This window comes from Rutidosis leptorrhynchoides, chromosome 2 (genome assembly GCF_046630445.1).
Source record: "Rutidosis leptorrhynchoides isolate AG116_Rl617_1_P2 chromosome 2, CSIRO_AGI_Rlap_v1, whole genome shotgun sequence".
Taxonomy (NCBI): Eukaryota; Viridiplantae; Streptophyta; class Magnoliopsida; order Asterales; family Asteraceae; genus Rutidosis; species Rutidosis leptorrhynchoides.
The window spans coordinates 694,741,491-694,762,420 of NC_092334.1; positions in this window are offsets into that span (position 1 = coordinate 694,741,491).

Genomic DNA, 20,930 nt, shown 5'->3' on the forward strand with positions numbered 1-20,930 from the left:
CATTTTGGTACCAACTTCATCTCGTTTGGGTAACATTTCTAAAACTCTAGATTTCTCTAAATTTGTATTTTTGACTTGAAATGGTGTTAGTTAGTGTCTATGGCTCATTGTGATGTCGTGTGTGTAATTTATATGCTCGATCTCGTTGTTTTAGTGTAAGTAGCATGAACTTGACTTTTGGTGTGTTGTTCTTGAATTTTGGATGATCATATGTTGTTAGATGTTAAAAGTTCATGTTCTAATTGTGTTCCTAGTATCACTAGCTTCAATTTGATGTGTAGGTTGCCTTAGAAAACTTCATGAACTTGATTATTGATTTTGGTGAATTTGGGTTAGGGTTTGATGAACTTGAAATGGACTTTTGATGCATTGAATGCCATGGATTATTATTGGTAAGTGTTTAGTTGGATTGTATGCTTGATTACCTTCGAAACGGCATATCATTCATGTAAATTGGTTGCCCGAATCATTGAATTGCATTTATGAACTTGTATGCGGTTAATGTTAAGCATTAGATGCGGTTTTGGTTGTTGTAATAGGTAGATGGATTGATGAAATGTGTTTAGTTGTTTTCCTCGTCAAATTACCTTCCCAACGGTATAGGATACTTGTCTTGATTGTTTGCGGATCATAAATGGTGATTGTTTGAAGTTAGGTTCGTGCATAAAACTTAAAAATTGCCAGAACTCTCTGCACAGGTAATGGCGCGGCGCGCCATATACCCGCGCGGCGCGCCATTTTGGTCTGTCCAACTTTGTCAATTTTCGAATAATGTTTGCTATGCTACGCACCTCCGATTCACATGTAACTTGTCCTAACATGCTCATACATGATTAAAAACCTCAGACAAATAGTTCGGGACCCAACCCGAACGTGTTGACTTTTTCGTTGACTTTGACCGACCAAAGTTTGACTTTTTGTCAAACTTAACCAAATGATTATGCAACCTTCCTAACTTGTTTATATACTTGTACCTTGCATGAAACTTGTAGAGACCCGAACTTTTCCATGTTTATATATATTAACTGAGATTGATATTTACATGATTAAATGTTTCCAACATGTTAAGCAATCAAACTTGTTAAGACTTGATTAATTGAAATAGGTTTCATATAGACAATTGACCACCCAAGTTGACCGGTGATTCACGAACGTTAAAACTTGTAAAAACTATATGATGACATATATATGGTTATATATATAGTTAACATGATATTATGATAAGTAAACATATCATTAATTATATTAACAATGAACTACATATGTAAAAACAAGACTACTAACTTAATGATTTTGAAACGAGACATATATGTAACGATTATCGTTGTAACGACATTTAATGTATATATATCATATTAAGAGATATTCGTACATCATAATATCATGATAATATAATAATTTAAAATCTCTTTTGATATTATAAACATTGGGTTAATAACATTTAACAAGATCGTTAACCTAAAGGTTTCAAAACAACATTTACATGTAACGACTAACGATGACTTAACGACTAAGTTAAAATGTATATACATGATAGTGTTCCAAATGAACATATATTTAGTAGCAATATCGTTCCAATATGTAAAGTTTTTAAATGTAATTTCCTTATTTTTAGTTGTAATAGTTAAATAAATAAGTGCGAAGACGAAAGACGCAAATCGCTCGAAAATGAAGATTTAAAGACAAAAACGAAGATTTGAAAGACCAAAACGTCCAAAAAGCTCAAATGTACAAGATACAATTCAAAAGGTTCAATTTATTGATGAAGAACGTCTAAAAATGACAAGAGTACAAGTTACAAAACGCAAAGTACACGATATAAAATTGTACGAAAGGACGTTCGAAAATCCGGAACCAGGACATGAACCAACTCTCAACGCTCGACGCAACGGTGTAAAAATTACGAGTCAACTATGCACAAGAATAAAATATAATATTTAAATAAATCATAATAAGAATAATATTAAATAATAAAAAGTTGTTAATTGAGCATAGTTCAGGGGTCGTAAATGAAAATTCAATTTATAATTTGGCCTATAAAAGGAACGATCTATGTAACGATGAACCAGAGGAAGAATTTTTTCCGATCTTTTTTTTATCAATCAAATATCTATATCAATTATCAATATCTATATTCTATATCTCTATCATAATGTTAACTTAATAAGATATAACAATAATCTTAATTTTAATTTTAAATTATGATAATAATAAGATTTATGATAGAGATCGTTTGAGTGTGTAAGTCGAAATTCTGTCCGTGTAACGCTACGCTATTTTTAATCATTGTAAGTTATGTTCAACCTTTTTACATTAATGTCTCGTAGCTAAGTCGTTATTATGCTTATTTAAAATGAAGTACTCATGATGTTGGGCTAATTACTAAAATTGGGTTATTGAACTTTGGACCATAATTAAGGTTTGGGCAAAAGACCGACACTTGTGGAAATTGGATTATTGACTATTAATAGATGGAGGGTATTGTCTAATTGAGTGACAACTCATTGGAGTCTGTCGAACCTATCTTCAAATTAATTAACCTAATAATTAATAATGATTATGGTTGTCCTATTTAGTGACGTTCATATGGAATCTGTTATAATCATTTAATTAATCAATTGGGTTGGGTAATTGATTATTCATTCTGATCAAGTGGATGAATTAATATTCATAAACTAATTAAAACAGGGGTGGATTACATACATTGATAACTGGTGTAATTGTTGACAGAAGTGATAACTGCGTCACAGTTTAAATCCTTAATCAGTTGGAATATTTGACTTCGGGTATAAGGGTAATTTGACGAGGATACTCGCACTTTATATTTATGACCGATGGACTATTATGGACAAAAACCAGATAGACGTATCAAATAAACCAGGACAAAGGACAATTAACCCATGGTAATAAATTAAAATCAACACGTCAAACATCATGATTACGGAAGTTTAAATAAGCATAATTCTTTTATTATATTTCTCATCGTATCTTTATTTACTGTCATTTTATTACTCGCAATTTTATTTACTGTCATTTTATTTATTGTCATTATTTTACGCACTTTAATTATCGTCATTTATCTTTACGCTTAAAATATAGAATCGACAAACCGGTCATTAAACGGTAAAACCCCCCTTTTATAATAATATTACTACTTATATAATTATATATATTTTGTATAAATATAGTTGTTAAAAATATAGTAAGTATCACCAGCTCCCTGTGGAACGAACCGGACTTACTAAAAACTACACTACTCTACGATTAGGTACACTGCCTATAGTGTTGTAGCAAGGTTTAGGTATATCCCATCCGTAAATTAATAAAACTTGTGTCATATTTTGTAGTATTTCCTAGTAAAAATAATAGTATTTCGTACCCTCACGCTACATCATCAAGTTTTTGGCGCCGCTGCCGGGGAGCGCTAAAACGCTATATTTTTAATTATAATAATATTGAAATAAAATATAATAATATAATAATATTGAAATAGAATATAATAATATAATAATATTTAAGAATCAAAAATTTATACGTAAATTTTAAAAAAAAGTCGTATTTATTAAATACTTCAGGGGTATATTATGTAACTTATAATTAATAATTGCTATCATGTCGCTTTCATGTGAATAGTAAATTAATTAATTTATTTTCATTTACTATTCATGAATAGTAAATGAAATAAAAAAAAAAAAGTTTTGAAAAAAAAAAAATTATAATTATAAAAAAATTATTAATTTGTAAAAAAAAAAATCGTTTTTTTTTAAAAAAAAAAAATCGTTTTTTTAAAAAAAAAAAAAAAAAAAATTTCGTTTTTAAAAAAAAAAAAAAAAAAATTTGTGTAAAAAAAAAAATCGTTTTTTTTTTTAAAAGAAAAAAAAAATTCGTTTTAAAAAAAAAAAAATTTGTAAAAAAAAAAATCGTTTTTTTTAAAAAATTTTAAAAAAAGAAAAAAAAAAAAATTATTAAAAAAAAATATATATATATATTTTTAAAATTTTGTCTATAAAAAAAAATGTTTTCTTTAGTTTTATTACCTTTAGATTTTTAGACTATAGTCGCAACTTTTAGTATTAAGTTTAGTTTTGCCATAGTTATTTTTATACTTTTAGATTTTTAGGCTTTGCCGTAAAATCCCTTAAGTGCTTTTTCTTTAGACTAAGATTTAGGTGCCTTAAAATTTTGCGACGCCGTGTTAAAATTTTAGTATCCTTTTAAGTAATTCCCGTTTTTCGTTTAGAATCCCTTTTTAATTTTAGACGCGCTACAATTTTCTTATTTTTCGACCTTTTATTTTTTTCAACCATTTTTATTTTTCAATTTTTTTTTTCCGACGCACTCTTTTTCTCTCTTATTTCTCGCTATTCTAGTTTTAGGACATAGATTTTTATTCTACTTCTTATCTAAATTTCTTAAAATTACGAAAATTTATTTTAAGTGGTTAAATTAATAGACATCAAAATTTTCTGGTTCGTAGTAATAGTTGGATTTGTACGTGGACCGGGTTATTGGAGCCAAACAGTCCTCAATTATATTGAGACCAAACGAATCCTGCCCCTCTGCTGCATCTTTTGGCTATTCGAAACGTGGGCAAAATCAGAAAAGTCTATTGATTGGATAACTTATTATAATTTTTCTTTCCTTTTAAAAACTAATAGGATATTCAGTGAATGCACCGAGCAAGACGTTCACCACCTTTTGTACGTTCACCACTTGTAACTAGATCAAGACATTTAACAAATATAACCGCCGTTGATTTCTCTTTAGAATCGTCATCCAGTAGACCAAGTACTTTAGTTCAAATTTCCGATAATCCATTTTTTGAACCCGACTTCACAATTAAGAACCCGGAGCATATTCAAGGACAATTCCAAGATCCTGAACCACTAATTATTCCTCCTGAGCCACAAACCATTAAATCAGAATCCTCTAGTGATTCGGATACAACAAATTCAATTATGGAAAATCTGGAACCTCTAAGTATGGAAGATCGAATGAGAGCCACACGCACGGGCCAAGGTCACGCCATTATTAAACCAGAAGTTAATGCTCCAGATTATGAAATTAAAGGACAAATCCTACACATGGTAACTAACCAATGCCAATTCAGTGGTGCACCGAATGAAGATCCTAACGAACACCTTCGTACGTTTAAAAGAATTTGTACACTATTCAAAATCCGAGAAGTGGAAGATGAGCAGATCTATCTCATGTTGTTTCCCTGGACTTTAAAGGGAGAAGCCAAAGATTGGTTAGAATCGTTACCTGAAGGGGCGATTGACACATGGGATGTTTTAGTTGAAAAATTTCTTAAACGATTCTTTCCGGCATCCAAAGCCGTGAGACTTCAAGGAGAAATTGTTACGTTCGCGCAAAAGCCAAATGAAACTCTATATGAAGCGTGGACAAGATTCGGAAGGATGTTGAGAGGATGTCCTCAACACGGATTAGATACTTTTCAAATAGTACAAATCTTCTATAAAGGCGTAGACATCGCCACACGAAAAGACATCGACATAACAGCTGGTGGTTCCATTATGAAGAAAACCGCAACTGAAGCTTACAAAATTATTGATAACACAGCCTCCCACTCGCATGAGTGGCATCAAGAAAAAGATATCTTTCGGTCATCTAAAGTGGCTAGAGCCGATTCTAGCCATGACTTTGATTCCGTTTCCGCAAAAATAGATGCTTTCGAAAGACGAATGGAAAAGATGAATAAAGATATTCACGCAATACGAATCAGTTGTGAGCAATGCGGTGGACCACACTTATTGAAAGATTGTCACATTGAACCAACGATGGAACAACGAGAGAATGTTTCCTATATGAACCAAAGGACGGGAAGTAATTATCAAAATAATTATCAACCGCCAAGGATAAACTTCAATCGAAATCAAAACATTCTTTACAATCCAAATGGACCCAACAACAACTCGTATAACCAACAAGGTTCGAATAACCAACCAACTCAAAACAACACTTTCAATCAACAAAGACCTGGCTTGTATAAACCACCACAACAAATCGACGAGAAGAAGTCAAATCTGGAAGAAGTGGTATTTAAGCTAGTTGAATCTCAAACACAATTTATTGAAACTCAAACTCAAACGAATGAGAGGTTTGATCAGTCATTTAGAACTCAACAAGCTTCTATTTTGAATCTAGAAAAACAAGTAGGTACTCTTGTTAGATTGATGAGTGAAAGGAAACAAGGAAAGCTACCAAGTAATACTGAAGTAAATCCTCGGAATGAAAATGTTAATATGGTTTCAAAAAATTCTGAAAAACCAGCATCAGAAGATGGGAAGGTTTTAGATGAGAGTAATAATGAAGAAGTTACACCACCACCACCCGAGTATGTAAAGCCAGTGGTGGCATCATACAAACCACCCATCCCGTTTCCAAGAAAAGGAGTTGAGTATGAGCAAGTGATAGGTAATAAAGATTGTGATTCCTCTGGAAAGAAGAAGAAGAAAAAGAATAAGAAAGTACAAGAAACAAAAGCCGTAGAAGTAAACCCGGTGAAGACAGTTCCACCAAAACCTCCTCCTAGGATAGGTGATCCGGGTGAATTTATTGTTCCTTGTCTACTTAGTGATTGTGTCATGTATGATGCACTAGCAGATTTAGGTGCAAGTGTAAGTGTTATGCCTCTTTCATTATATAAGAGATTAGGAGTAGGTAAGTTAAGTCCAACGGATATGAGTGTTCGACTCTTTGATCAAACCATTAAACACCCAGTTGGAATTGTTGACAACCTACCCGTTCAAGTAGGCAATTTAACCTTTCTAGTCGAATTCATTGTCATTAACATAGAAGAGGACCCAAACATTCCTCTAATTTTAGGTCGACCATTCTTAGCGTCCACCAAGGCGTTATTTGATGTAGGAAATGGTAGAATGACACTTAGTAGTGGTGACAAATCGATCACCTTTATGATTCGAAAGACTAAATCTCCACCAACCAAAACCGTTGAACCAGCAAAAACGATTGGTAAGAACCATGTTGTTTTACCAACTCCAACGGTAATACTTAGCAATAATGAAACGCCTAAGTGTGGGGAAAATGAAGTAACACCTAATGATGACATGATAACAAAGAACCCCGTTGTTGATACGAAATTAAATGATCCCGTTATTAATAGTTCAATGAAGAAACTTATTAAACGGATTCGCGATGCTAAAATCAAGGGGAACTTTAAGTTATGTAACCGGTTAGTATCCAATCTATCACCTAAAGAAAAGGAGAAACTAGTTGAAATTGTGGATATTACACAGGAATCCGACCAATGGCTTAAAGAAAAAGTCACGGATATGCAAGTTGATTATGGACCAAGAGAAATTAACGATGAAGTTAATCACAATTTTGACACCACGGCTACCTAAGTGTGAGGAGATTCAAATATTCTAAAAAGAAAATGCTATTTGGAGTTAGTTGTTCTGTTCTCGTGTAGTTCCGAGAATGGAATCCGATTGGTCTTTTCCGCTAGTAGACACTAAAGAACTAGTTTTCTCCCTCCATTCTGAATTTTTGTTTTGTAGTTTTTTTTTATGAAATTAATATGCATTTTAATTTAAGTTTTTAAAAACAAAATTTACTTTAATTCATTAAGTTTAAAAAATGATTTCTAAAATTCGTCGTGAGTTAAAGACTAGGTCGTTGAGCCGAAATTACTTTACCCGAGGGCGGGGCGACAAATTTTGTTATCATTATTTTTAATTTTATTGATTTAAAGTATGCCAAAAATATTATACTTTATAAATTTTTGAAAAGTGGGGTTATAAACCAAACTTCAAAAATATATATATATATATATATATGTTTGTATTTTATCTTATGTACAAAACAGGGTAAAACAACGCACTTTCAAAGACTGTCATTAAAGTTCAGCAAAAGGTACTAATTTTGACGACAAGACGCAAAACAACAAAAATGATATAACAAATGAAGGAATGAACGATGAGGCGCCATCTATCATTCGACGAGCTTTGTAATTACAAACTCGGTATTTTTAATCACTTTTCTACGCTAATCACCCTCATGAATTTAAATTATAGTCTGATTTCATGCAAATGAGGGCATTGCATGATCTTAAGTGTGGGGAAGGGTTATAAATTCTCTCAGGTTTATACTTGGTTTATTTGCCAAATTTTGTGAAAATTTGAAAAATTTTCAATTAAATGAAGTCAAAATCATGTTTATACATATTTATGAACGATGAAAATTAGGTGTTAATACCGAAATTATCGTTACCTCTAAAAGGACATAAATTGAGAAACAACCTAAAACGCTTGAATTCATTTAAAATGGAATAAAGGAGAATAAAAAGGCAAAGAAAGAAACTAAGTGTGGGGAGAATGTACCAAGTTATTCAATTAAAAAAAACTATCTATCACATGTTTGTACAAAGTTATTGCAGGTGTTTTTGTTTTGAACTAAATTAACTGTTTTACCCGATGAAAAAAAAGAATAGATGGATCTACACGATGAATCAATTCCATCATTAAAAGGAAGTAAAGTCTTCCGAAAAAGACACGCGCTTCTTGATTTAGGTCATGAAGTTGTCGTCCAGACCAGCTGTAGGTTGACGAAAAATCTAGAAAAGTCATTTCTAAAATCAGCAGGAAATCCACGGACCTCAGCATCAAACAGGGTTACCAAGTGGTCAGATTTATCCTAACCATGAGAAGGATTTATCTCGTACAATGGGGGGGCACCGTGCAAATTAGCTTGATAAGACTAATGAATCAGATCCCCAGAAAAGGATATTCTCCTTAAAGATTAAAAATCAGCTTTTAAGACTGATAATACTCAATCCTAGAGATTGACCTTAAAGATTGAGAATTCAAACTCATGGAATTCGATGATATCTAAACTCGAGCATGAACGAGAAAATATTTTGATCAAAAATACAAACCGATTTGTTTTCTGAAAAACCATTTTCAATGCGTTCATTACCATTGAACGTAAAATCCTAAGAAATTCACCTGGAATTCATTAGGTCACCTGAACCAAATCGGGTGTCAACCGTAAGAACGGTGGTTGCATAGCATGGTCGGAGACAGGACCTTGTGCCAGACCGAAAAATCATAGGATGATCTTTACTATCGCTCCTACCAAGGATAGTTCTAGCATCCGACACGTTAAAAGACCATAATCATCTGCATGTCACGGGACATTGCCTTAACAGTTTCTTGTTCATCGCTTTCCTTTACAACCGGACGGTAGTTTGCCGAAAGGTAATATACGGAACACGTAAACTGGATGTGTGCTTTCCGATACCGGGATAGCAGTGGATTACACGAACCTAAATGTTTTTAGCCAAAATATTGATCCACAAATATATTTTGCAACACCAATGGTGGATCAAATCAGAAAACTTATCTAGGGTAAAAGCTAGATTGAATTTTCAAAAGATCAAATGTTTTCATAAAGATCCTATTTCCTAAAGGATCTAAATTTTTATAGTCATGTGGGACTGTAAACCGCATTTCAAATGTGCACTTTGCTTTGGAAACCGAAAGTAAATCGGCTATTTGATTGCAAGTGTCGTTGACCTAAACCCAAGGCAACTGTGGATGACACACCCACCTTTAACCATCATTACTGTCATTGTTTATACCGCTATATCAAAATCACTGATGTACAAAATGTGATGAATAAAAAAGTGATTCATGTATGTTTTTATTTCAAGTTCTGTATTGCTTGAGGACAAGCAACGCTCAAGTGTGGGGATATTTGATAGTGTTCCAAATGAACATATATTTAGTAGCAATATCGTTCCAATATGTAAAGTTTTTAAATGTAATTTCCTTATTTTTAGTTGTAATAGTTAAATAAATAAGTGCGAAGACGAAAGACGCAAATCGCTCGAAAATGAAGATTTAAAGACAAAAACGAAGATTTGAAAGACCAAAACGTCCAAAAAACTCAAATGTACAAGATACAATTCAAAAGGTTCAATTTATTGATGAAGAACGTCTAAAAATGACAAGAGTACAAGTTACAAAACGCAAAGTACACGATATAAAATTGTACGAAAGGACGTTCGAAAATCCGGAACCAGGACATGAACCAACTCTCAACGCTCGACGCAACGGTGTAAAAATTACGAGTCAACTATGCACAAGAATAAAATATAATATTTAAATAAATCATAATAAGAATAATATTAAATAATAAAAAGTTGTTAATTGAGCATAGTTCAGGGGTCGTAAATGAAAATTCAATTTATAATTTGGCCTATAAAAGGAACGATCTATGTAACGATGAACCAGAGGAAGAATTTTTTCCGATCTTTTTTTTATCAATCAAATATCTATATCAATTATCAATATCTATATTCTATATCTCTATCATAATGTTAACTTAATAAGATATAACAATAATCTTAATTTTAATTTTAAATTATGATAATAATAAGATTTATGATAGAGATCGTTTGAGTGTGTAAGTCGAAATTCTGTCCGTGTAACGCTACGCTATTTTTAATCATTGTAAGTTATGTTCAACCTTTTTACATTAATGTCTCGTAGCTAAGTCGTTATTATGCTTATTTAAAATGAAGTACTCATGATGTTGGGCTAATTACTAAAATTGGGTTATTGAACTTTGGACCATAATTAAGGTTTGGGCAAAAGACCAACACTTGTGGAAATTGGATTATTGACTATTAATAGATGGGGGTATTGTCTAATTGAGTGACAACTCATTGGAGTCTGTCGAACCTATCTTCAAATTAATTAACCTAATAATTAATAATGATTATGGTTGTCCTATTTAGTGACGTTCATATGGAATCTGTTATAATCATTTAATTAATCAATTGGGTTGGGTAATTGATTATTCATTCTGATCAAGTGGATGAATTAATATTCATAAACTAATTAAAACAGGGGTGGATTACATACATTGATAACTGGTGTAATTGTTGACAGAAGTGATAACTGCGTCACAGTTTAAATCCTTAATCAGTTGGAATATTTGACTTCGGGTATAAGGGTAATTTGACGAGGATACTCGCACTTTATATTTATGACCGATGGACTATTATGGACAAAAACCAGATAGACGTATCAAATAAACCAGGACAAAGGACAATTAACCCATGGTAATAAATTAAAATCAACACGTCAAACATCATGATTACGGAAGTTTAAATAAGCATAATTCTTTTATTATATTTCTCATCGTATCTTTATTTACTGTCATTTTATTACTCGCAATTTTATTTACTGTCATTTTATTTATTGTCATTATTTTACGCACTTTAATTATCGTCATTTATCTTTACGCTTAAAATATAGAATCGACAAACCGGTCATTAAACGGTAAAACCCCCCTTTTATAATAATATTACTACTTATATAATTATATATATTTTGTATAAATATAGTTGTTAAAAATATAGTAAGTATCACCAGCTCCCTGTGGAACGAACCGGACTTACTAAAAACTACACTACTCTACGATTAGGTACACTGCCTATAGTGTTGTAGCAAGGTTTAGGTATATCCCATCCGTAAATTAATAAAACTTGTGTCATATTTTGTAGTATTTCCTAGTAAAAATAATAGTATTTCGTACCCTCACGCTACATCATCAATACATGTAGTGTTTTAATATGTATTCATACACTTTTGAAAGACTTCAAGACACTTATCAAAATACTTCTACTTAACAAAAATGCTTACAATTACATCCTCGTTCAGTTTCATCAACAATTCTACTCGTATGCACCCGTATTCGTACTCGTACAATACACAGCTTTTAGATGTATGTACTATTGGTATATACACTCCAATGATCAGCTCTTAGCAGCCCATGTGAGTCACCTAACACATGTGGGAACCATCATTTGGCAACTAGCATGAAATATCTCATAAAATTACAATAATATGAGTAATCATTCATGACTTATTTACATGAAAACAAAATTACATATCCTTTATATCTAATCCATACACCAACGACCAAAAACACCTACAAACACTTTCATTCTTCAATTTTCTTCATCTAATTGATCTCTCTCAAGTTCTATCTTCAAGTTCTAAGTGTTCTTCATAAATTCCAAAAGTTCTAGTTTCATAAAATCAAGAATACTTTCAAGTTTGCTAGCTCACTTCCAATCTTGTAAGGTGATCATCCAACCTCAAGAAATCTTTTTTTCTTACAGTAGGTTATCATTCTAATACAAGGTAATAATCATATTCAAACTTTGGTTCAATTTCTATTACTATAACAATCTTATTTCAAGTGATGAGCTTACTTGAACTTGTTTTCGTGTCATGATTCTGCTTCAAGAACTTCGAGCCATCCAAGGATCCATTGAAGCTAGATCCATTTTTCTCTTTTCCAGTAGGTTTATCCAAGGAACTTAAGGTAGTAATGATGTTCATAACATCATTCAATTCATACATATAAAGCTATCTTATTCGAAGGTTTAAACTTGTAATCACTAGAACATAGTTTAGTTAATTCTAAACTTGTTCGCAAACAAAAATTAATCCTTCTAACTTGACTTTTAAAATCAACTAAACACATGTTCTATATCTATATGATATGCTAACTTAATGATTTAAAACCTGGAAACACGAAAAACACCGTAAAACCGGATTTACGCCGTCGTAGTAACACAGCGGGCTGTTTTGGGTTAGTTAATTAAAAACTATGATAAACTTTGATTTAAAAGTTGTTATTCTGAGAAAATTATTTTTATTATGAACATGAAACTATATCCAAAAATTATGGTTAAACTCAAAGTGGAAGTATGTTTTCTAAAATGGTCATATAGACGTCGTTCTTTCGACTGAAATGACTACCTTTACAAAAATGACTTGTAACTTATTTTTTCGACTATAAACCTATACTTTTTCTGTTTAGATTCATAAAATAGAGTTCAATATGAAACCATAGCAATTTGATTCACTCAAAACGGATTTAAAATGAAGAAGTTATGGGTAAAACAAGATTGGATAATTTTTCTCATTTTAGCTACGTGAAAATTGGTAACAAATCTATTCCAACCATAACTTAATCAACTTGTATTGTATATTATGTAATCTTGAGATACCATAGACACGTATACAATGTTTCGACCTATCATGTCGACACATCTATATATATTTCGGAACAACCATAGACACTCTATATGTGAATGTTGGAGTTAGCTATACAGGGTTGAGGTTGATTCCAAAATATATTTAGTTTGAGTTGTGATCAATACTGAGATACGTATACACTGGGTCGTGGATTGATTCAAGATAATATTTATCGATTTATTTCTGTACATCTAACTGTGGACAACTAGTTGTAGGTTACTAACGAGGACAGCTGACTTAATAAACTTAAAACATCAAAATATATTAAAAGTGTTGTAAATATATTTTGAACATACTTTGATATATATGTATATATTGTTATAGGTTCGTGAATCAACCAGTGGCCAAGTCTTACTTCCCGACGAAGTAAAAATCTGTGAAAGTGAGTTATAGTCCCACTTTTAAAATCTAATATTTTTGGGATGAGAATACATGCAGGTTTTATAAATGATTTACAAAATAGACACAAGTACGTGAAACTACATTCTATGGTTGAATTATCGAAATCGAATATGCCCCTTGTTATTAAGTCTGGTAATCTAAGAATTAGGGAACAGACACCCTAATTGACGCGAATCCTAAAGATAGATCTATTGGGCTTAACAAACCCCATCCAAAGTACCGGATGCTTTAGTACTTCGAAATTTATATCATATCCAAAGGGTGTCCCGGAATGATGGGGATATTCTTATGTATGCATCTTGTTAATGTCGATTACCAGGTGTTCACCATATGAATGATTTTTATCTCTATGTATGGGATGTGTATTGAAATATGAAATCTTGTGGTCTATTATTATGATTTGATATATATAGGTTAAACCTATAACTCACCAACATTTTTGTTGACGTTTTAAGCATGTTTATTCTCAGGTGATTATTAAGAGCTTCCGCTGTCGCATACTTAAATAAGGACGAGATTTGGAGTCCATGCTTGTATGATATTGTGTAAAAACTTCATTCAAGAAACTTATTTTGTTGTAACATATTTGTATTGTAAACCATTATGTAATGGTCGTGTGTAAACAGGATATTTTAGATTATCATTATTTGATAATCTGCGTAAAGCTTTTTAAAACTTTATTGATGAAATAAAGGTTATGGTTTGTTTTAAAATGAATGCAGTCTTTGAAAAACGTCTCATATAGAGGTCAAAACCTCGCAACGAAATCAATTAATATGGAACGTTTTTAATCAATAAGAACGGGACATTTTAGTTGGTATCAGAGCGATGGTCTTAGAGAACCAGAATTTTGCATTAGTGTGTCTTATCTAGTTTGTTAGGATGCATTAGTGAGTCTGGACTTCGACCGTGTTTACTTGAAAAATGATTGCTTAACAAATTTTGTTGGAAACTATATATTTTTAACATGTGAATATTATGTGATATATTAATCTCTTAACGCGTTTGATATTATGTGATAGATGTCTACCTCTAGAACAAGTTCCATTGACTCACCTAATAATAATGAAGAGTCAAATGTAAATTGGAATGATTCGTGGACTGACTCACAAGTTCCCGAAGAGGAACCGGAAGAAGAGTCGGAACCGGAAGAAGAATCGGAACCGGAAGAAGAATCGGAACCGGATGAAGAAATAGAACTGGTGGGGGAAATAATAAAACGGTTAAGAAAATCCTCAACCAACCGACCAAGGTTAATTATGGTCAATGGTGTTTCCGCCAAGGAAGCAAAATATTGGGAGGATTACCAATTCTCCGATGAATCAGATTCCGACGAGAATTCCGATGATGTTATAGAAATTACCCCAACTGAATTTAAAAAGGCAAAAGAAAATAATAAGGGAAAGGGCATAAAAATAGAGAAATCTAATTCCAACCCCGATGAACTGTATATGTATCGTCAACTCCCGAAGTCCTTAAGTTGTAACAATGACCCGGGAACCTCTAAACCACCAGGTTTTTCTAAACCAATGTGGATAACGACGGCTCGTATTAGGGGAACATCATATATCCCTAGAAACTTGGCAAAACGAACCAAAATCGAAGAAGAAGAAACGAACGAGTCGGAATAAGATAGTTGTATTCGTGTGGTGTAATATATGTAATATAGTGTTCTTATGCTTTATGATATATGTAAAAATTGCTTGTATTAATAAGTATTTTTTTTATGAATCTAACTCTTGTCTATTTTACAGTTTAAAAACACAAAATGGATAGACAACCCAATATTTTAAGAGACCTACCCGGAGACATGATTGATGAAATCTTGTCTAGAGTCGGGCAGAATTCCTCGGCACAACTATTTAAGGCGAGATCAGTTTGTAAGATATTCGAAGAACGTTCCAAGAATGTCTTGGTTTATAAGAGACTTTCGTTTGAAAGATGGGGGATATCACATTGGGAAACCCATAAGTTACGATGTGTTTACTTTGACGCATATATTGCGGGGAACCCAAATGCTATTTTACGCAACGGGTTAAGAAATTATTTTGACTCAATATATCCGAATATTGGACTTCGTGATTTAGAAAAAGCGGCTAACATGCAACATAAAGAAGCATGTTATGTGTAGTGACCCGAACTTTTCCATGTTTATATATATTAATTGAGATTGATATTTACATGATTAAATGTTTCCAACATGTTAAGCAATCAAACTTGTTAAGACTTGATTAATTGAAATATGTTTCATATAGACAATTGACCACCCAAGTTGATCGGTGATTCACGAACGTTAAAACTTGTAAAAACTATATGATGACATATATATGGATATATATATATAGTTAACATGATACTATGATAAGAAAACATATCATAAAGTATATTAACAATGAACTACATATGTAAAAACAAGACTACCTACTTAATGATTTTTAAACGAGACATATATGTAACGATTATCGTTGTAAAGACATTTAATGTATATATATCATATTAAGAGATATTCATACATGATAATATCATGATAATATAATAATTTAAAATCTCATTTGATATTATAAACATTGAGTTAACAACATTTAACAAGATCGTTAACCTAAAGGTTTCAAAACAACACTTACATGTAACGACTAACGATGACTTAACGACTCAGTTAAAATGTATATACATGTAGTGTTTTAATATGTATTTATACACTTTTGAAAGACTTCAATACACTTATCAAAATACTTCTACTTAACAAAAATGCTTACAATTACATCCTCGTTCAGTTTCATCAACAATTCTACTCGTATGCACCCGTATTCGTACTCGTACAATACACAACTTTTAGATGTATGTACTATTGGTATATACACTCCAATGATCAGCTCTTAGCAGCCCATGTGAGTCACCTAACACATGTGGGAACCATCATTTGGCAACTAGCATGAAATATCTCATAAAATTACAAAAATATGAGTAATCATTCATGACTTATTTACATGAAAACAAAATTACATATCCTTTATATCTAATCCATACACCAACGACCAAAAACACCTACAAACACTTTCATTCTTCAATTTTCTTCATCTAATTGATCTCTCTCAAGTTCTATCTTCAAGTTCTAAGTGTTCTTCATAAATTCCAAAAGTTCTAGTTTCATAAAATCATGAATACTTTCAAGTTTGCTAGCTCACTTCCAATCTTGTAAGGTGATCATCCAACCTCAAGAAATCTTTGTTTCTTACAGTAGGTTATCATTCTAATACAAGGTAATAATCATATTCAAACTTTGGTTCAATTTCTATAACTATAACAATCTTATTTCAAGTGATGATCTTACTTGAACTTGTTTTCGTGTCATGATTCTGCTTCAAGAACTTCGAGCCATCCAAGGATCCATTGAAGCTAGATCCATTTTTCTCTTTTCCAGTAGGTTTATCCAAGGAAATTAAGGTAGTAATGATGTTCATAACATCATTCGATTCATACATATAAAGCTATCTTATTCGAAGGTTTAAACTTGTAATCACTAGAACATAGTTTAGTTAATTCTAAACTTGTTCGCAAACAAAAGTTAATCCTTCTAACTTGACTTTTAAAATCAACTAAACACATGTTCTATATCTATATGATATGCTAACTTAATGATTTAAAACCTGGAAACACGAAAAACACCGTAAAACCGGATTTACGCCGTCGTAGTAACACCGCGGGCTGTTTTGGGTTAGTTAATTAAAAACTATGATAAACTTTGATTTAAAAGTTGTTATTCTGAGAAAATGATTTTTATTATGAACATGAAACTATATCCAAAAATTATGGTTAAACTCAAAGTGGAAGTATGTTTTCTAAAATGGTCATCTAGACGTCGTTCTTTCGACTGAAATGACTACCTTTACAAAAACGACTTGTAACTTATTTTTCCGACTATAAACCTATACTTTTTCTGTTTAGATTCATAAAATAGAGTTCAATATGAAATCATAGCAATTTGATTCACTCAAAACGGATTTAAAATGAAGAAGTTATGGGTAAAACAAGATTGGATAATTTTTCTCATTTTAGCTACGTGAAAATTGGTAACAAATCTATTCCAACCATAACTTAATCAACTTGTATTGTATATTATGTAATCTTGAGATACCATAGACACGTATACAATGTTTCGACCTATCATGTCGACACATCTATATATATTTCGGAACAACCATAGACACTCTATATGTTAATGTTGGAGTTAGCTATACAGGGTTGAGGTTGATTCCAAAATATATATAGTTTGAGTTGTGATCAATACTGAGATACGTATACACTGGGTCGTGGATTGATTCAAGATAATATTTATCGATTTATTTCTGTACATCTAACTGTGGACAACTAGTTATAGGTTACTAACGAGGACAGCTGACTTAATAAACTTAAAACATCAAAATATATTAAAAGTGTTGTAAATATATTTTGAACATACTTTAATATATATGTATATATTGTTATAGGTTCGTGAATCAACAGTGGCCAAGTCTTACTTCCCGACGAAGTAAAAATCTGTGAAAGTGAGTTATAGTCCCACTTTTAAAATCTAATATTTTTGGGATGAGAATACATGCAGGTTTTATAAATGATTTACAAAATAGACACAAGTACGTGAAACTACATTCTATGGTTGAATTATCGAAATCGAATATGCCCCTTTTTATTAAGTCTGGTAATCTAAGAATTAGGGAACAGACACCCTAATTGACGCGAATCCTAAAGATAGATCTATTGGGCCTAACAAACCCTATCCAAAGTACCGGATGCTTTAGTACTTCGAAATTTATATCATATCCGAAGGGTGTCCCGGAATGATGGGGATATTCTTATATATGCATCTTGTTATTGTCGGTTACCAGGTGTTCACCATATGAATGATTTTTATCTCTATGTATGGGATGTGTATTGAAATATGAAATCTTGTGGTCTATTGTTACGATTTGATATATATAGGTTAAACCTATAACTCACCAACATTTTTGTTGACGTTTAAAGCATGTTTATTCTCAGGTGAATATTAAGAGCTTCCGCTGTCGCATACTTAAATAAGGATGAGATTTGGAGTCCATGCTTGTATGATATTGTGTAAAAACTGCATTCAAGAAACTTATTTTGTTGTAACATATTTGTATTGTAAACCATTATGTAATGGTCGTGTGTAAACAGGATATTTTAGATTATCATTATTTGATAATCTACGTAAAGCTTTTTAAAACCTTTATCTATGAAATAAAGGTTATGGTTTGTTTTAAAAATGAATGCAGTCTTTGAAAAACGTCTCATATAGAGGTCAAAACCTCGCAACGAAATCAATTAATATGGAACGTTTTTAATCAATAAGAACGGGACATTTCATTATGCTTACGGATTAGTAATGTTCGCTTCTCACCAAAGTGAGAACAAGAACATCGGGCTACAACTATTAAACAAAACATTTCCACAAGTGACGGAGTCGGTAATTGGGGTAAGAAATGAGGTTTTTAGATTATTACGGGACTGTTGGACATTACGTAACCCTCGTCCCTTTGACGACGTTACAACACGCTGTCTTATCAACGGCCATAATGGTTATGTTCCACAAGACCAAGGATGGGAAGTAATCCTAGTAAAACCAGAATGCATGACTTGTTTCTGGACGTATGAATTACGTGTCTTTATTGCCTTTGCTGAACGACTTGTGTACTAGCTAGAATTATCTTCACAACCATCTTGTATCAAATTTATTGTGTGCTATATTTCATGCTATATGAAAAATAAGCGGTATTGTAAGTTTGTAAAATATTGTGTAAAAGTTTGAACGCGAAATATTATTATAATCAGTTTTTCATATAGAATTGTAGTAGTTGAATTGTATATTAGCTACTAAGTATGAACTTAACGGGTAGGTACTACCCGAATTTAAACTTATAAAACGCTAATATGAAGAAAAAGCTTTTATAAATGAGTTCATATTATGCTACGAAATACTATTAACTACTCTTAATATTCTGTATGATTAACTTGTTCCATTTAACTATTTTGAAGGAAATGGCACCGACTACTCGACACACCGTGAATATGAATGAAGAGGAATTCCGTACTTTTCTAGCTTCAAACATAGCCGCAGTACAGGCTGCGCTACATACCAACAATAACCTTGGATCTAGCAGTACAGGAAATCGTGTAGGATGCACCTACAAAGAATTCACTGCCTGCAAACCTTTGGAATTTGATGGAACCGAAGGACCGATCGGATTGAAACGGTGGACCGAGAAGGTCGAATCGGTGTTTGCCATAAGTAAGTGTACTGAAGAGGACAAAGTGAAGTATGCTACGCATACCTTCACAGGTTCTGCGTTAACATGGTGGAATACCTATCTAGAGCAAGTGGGACAAGACGATGCGTACGCACTACCGTGGTCAGCATTCAAGCACTTGATGAACGAGAAGTACAGTCCCAGAACCGAGGTCAATAAGCTCAAGACAGAACTTAGAGGGTTACGAACCCAAGGATTTGATATTACCACGTACGAAAGACGATTCACAGAATTGTGCCTATTGTGTCCGGGAGCATTCGAAGATGAGGAAGAGAAGATCGACGCGTTTGTGAAAGGATTACCGGAAAGAATCCAAGAAGATATAAGTTCACACGAGCCCGCCTCCATACAACAGGCATGTAGAATGGCTCACAAACTAGTGAACCAGATTGAAGAAAGAATTAAAGAACAGACTGCTGAAGAGGCCAATGTGAAGCAAGTCAAAAGAAAGTGGGAGGAAAATGGTGATAAGAATCACCAATACAACAACAACAACAATCGCAACATCAATCGCAACTACAACAAACGGCTCAACAACAACAACAACAACAACAACAACAACAACAACAACTACAACAATCATCCCAACAACAATAATAACCGCAACAACAACAACAATCAGAAACAGCTATGCCAAAGGTGTGAAAAGTATCACTCGGGGTTCTGCACCAAATTTTGCAACAAGTGTAAAAGAAATGGTCATAGCGCGGCGAAGTGTGAGGTCTACGGACCAGGGGTTAATAGAACAAAAGGAACAAATGGTGTCGGAACGAGTAATGGCGGAGCAAGTAGTGTCGGAGCAAGCTATGCCAATGTAGTTTGTTATAAATGTGGAAAACCGGGCCACATTATTAGAAATTGCCCGAACCAGGAGAACACGAATGGACAAGGCCGCGGAAGAGTTTTCAATATTAATGCGGCAGAGGCACAGGAAGACCCGGAGCTTGTTACGGGTACGTTTCTTATTGACAATAAATCTGCTTACGTTTTATTTGATTCGGGTGCGGATAGAAGCTATATGAGTAGAGATTTTTGTGCTAAATTAAGTTGTCCATTGACGCCTTTGGATAGTAAATTTTTACTCGAATTAGCAAATGGTAAATTA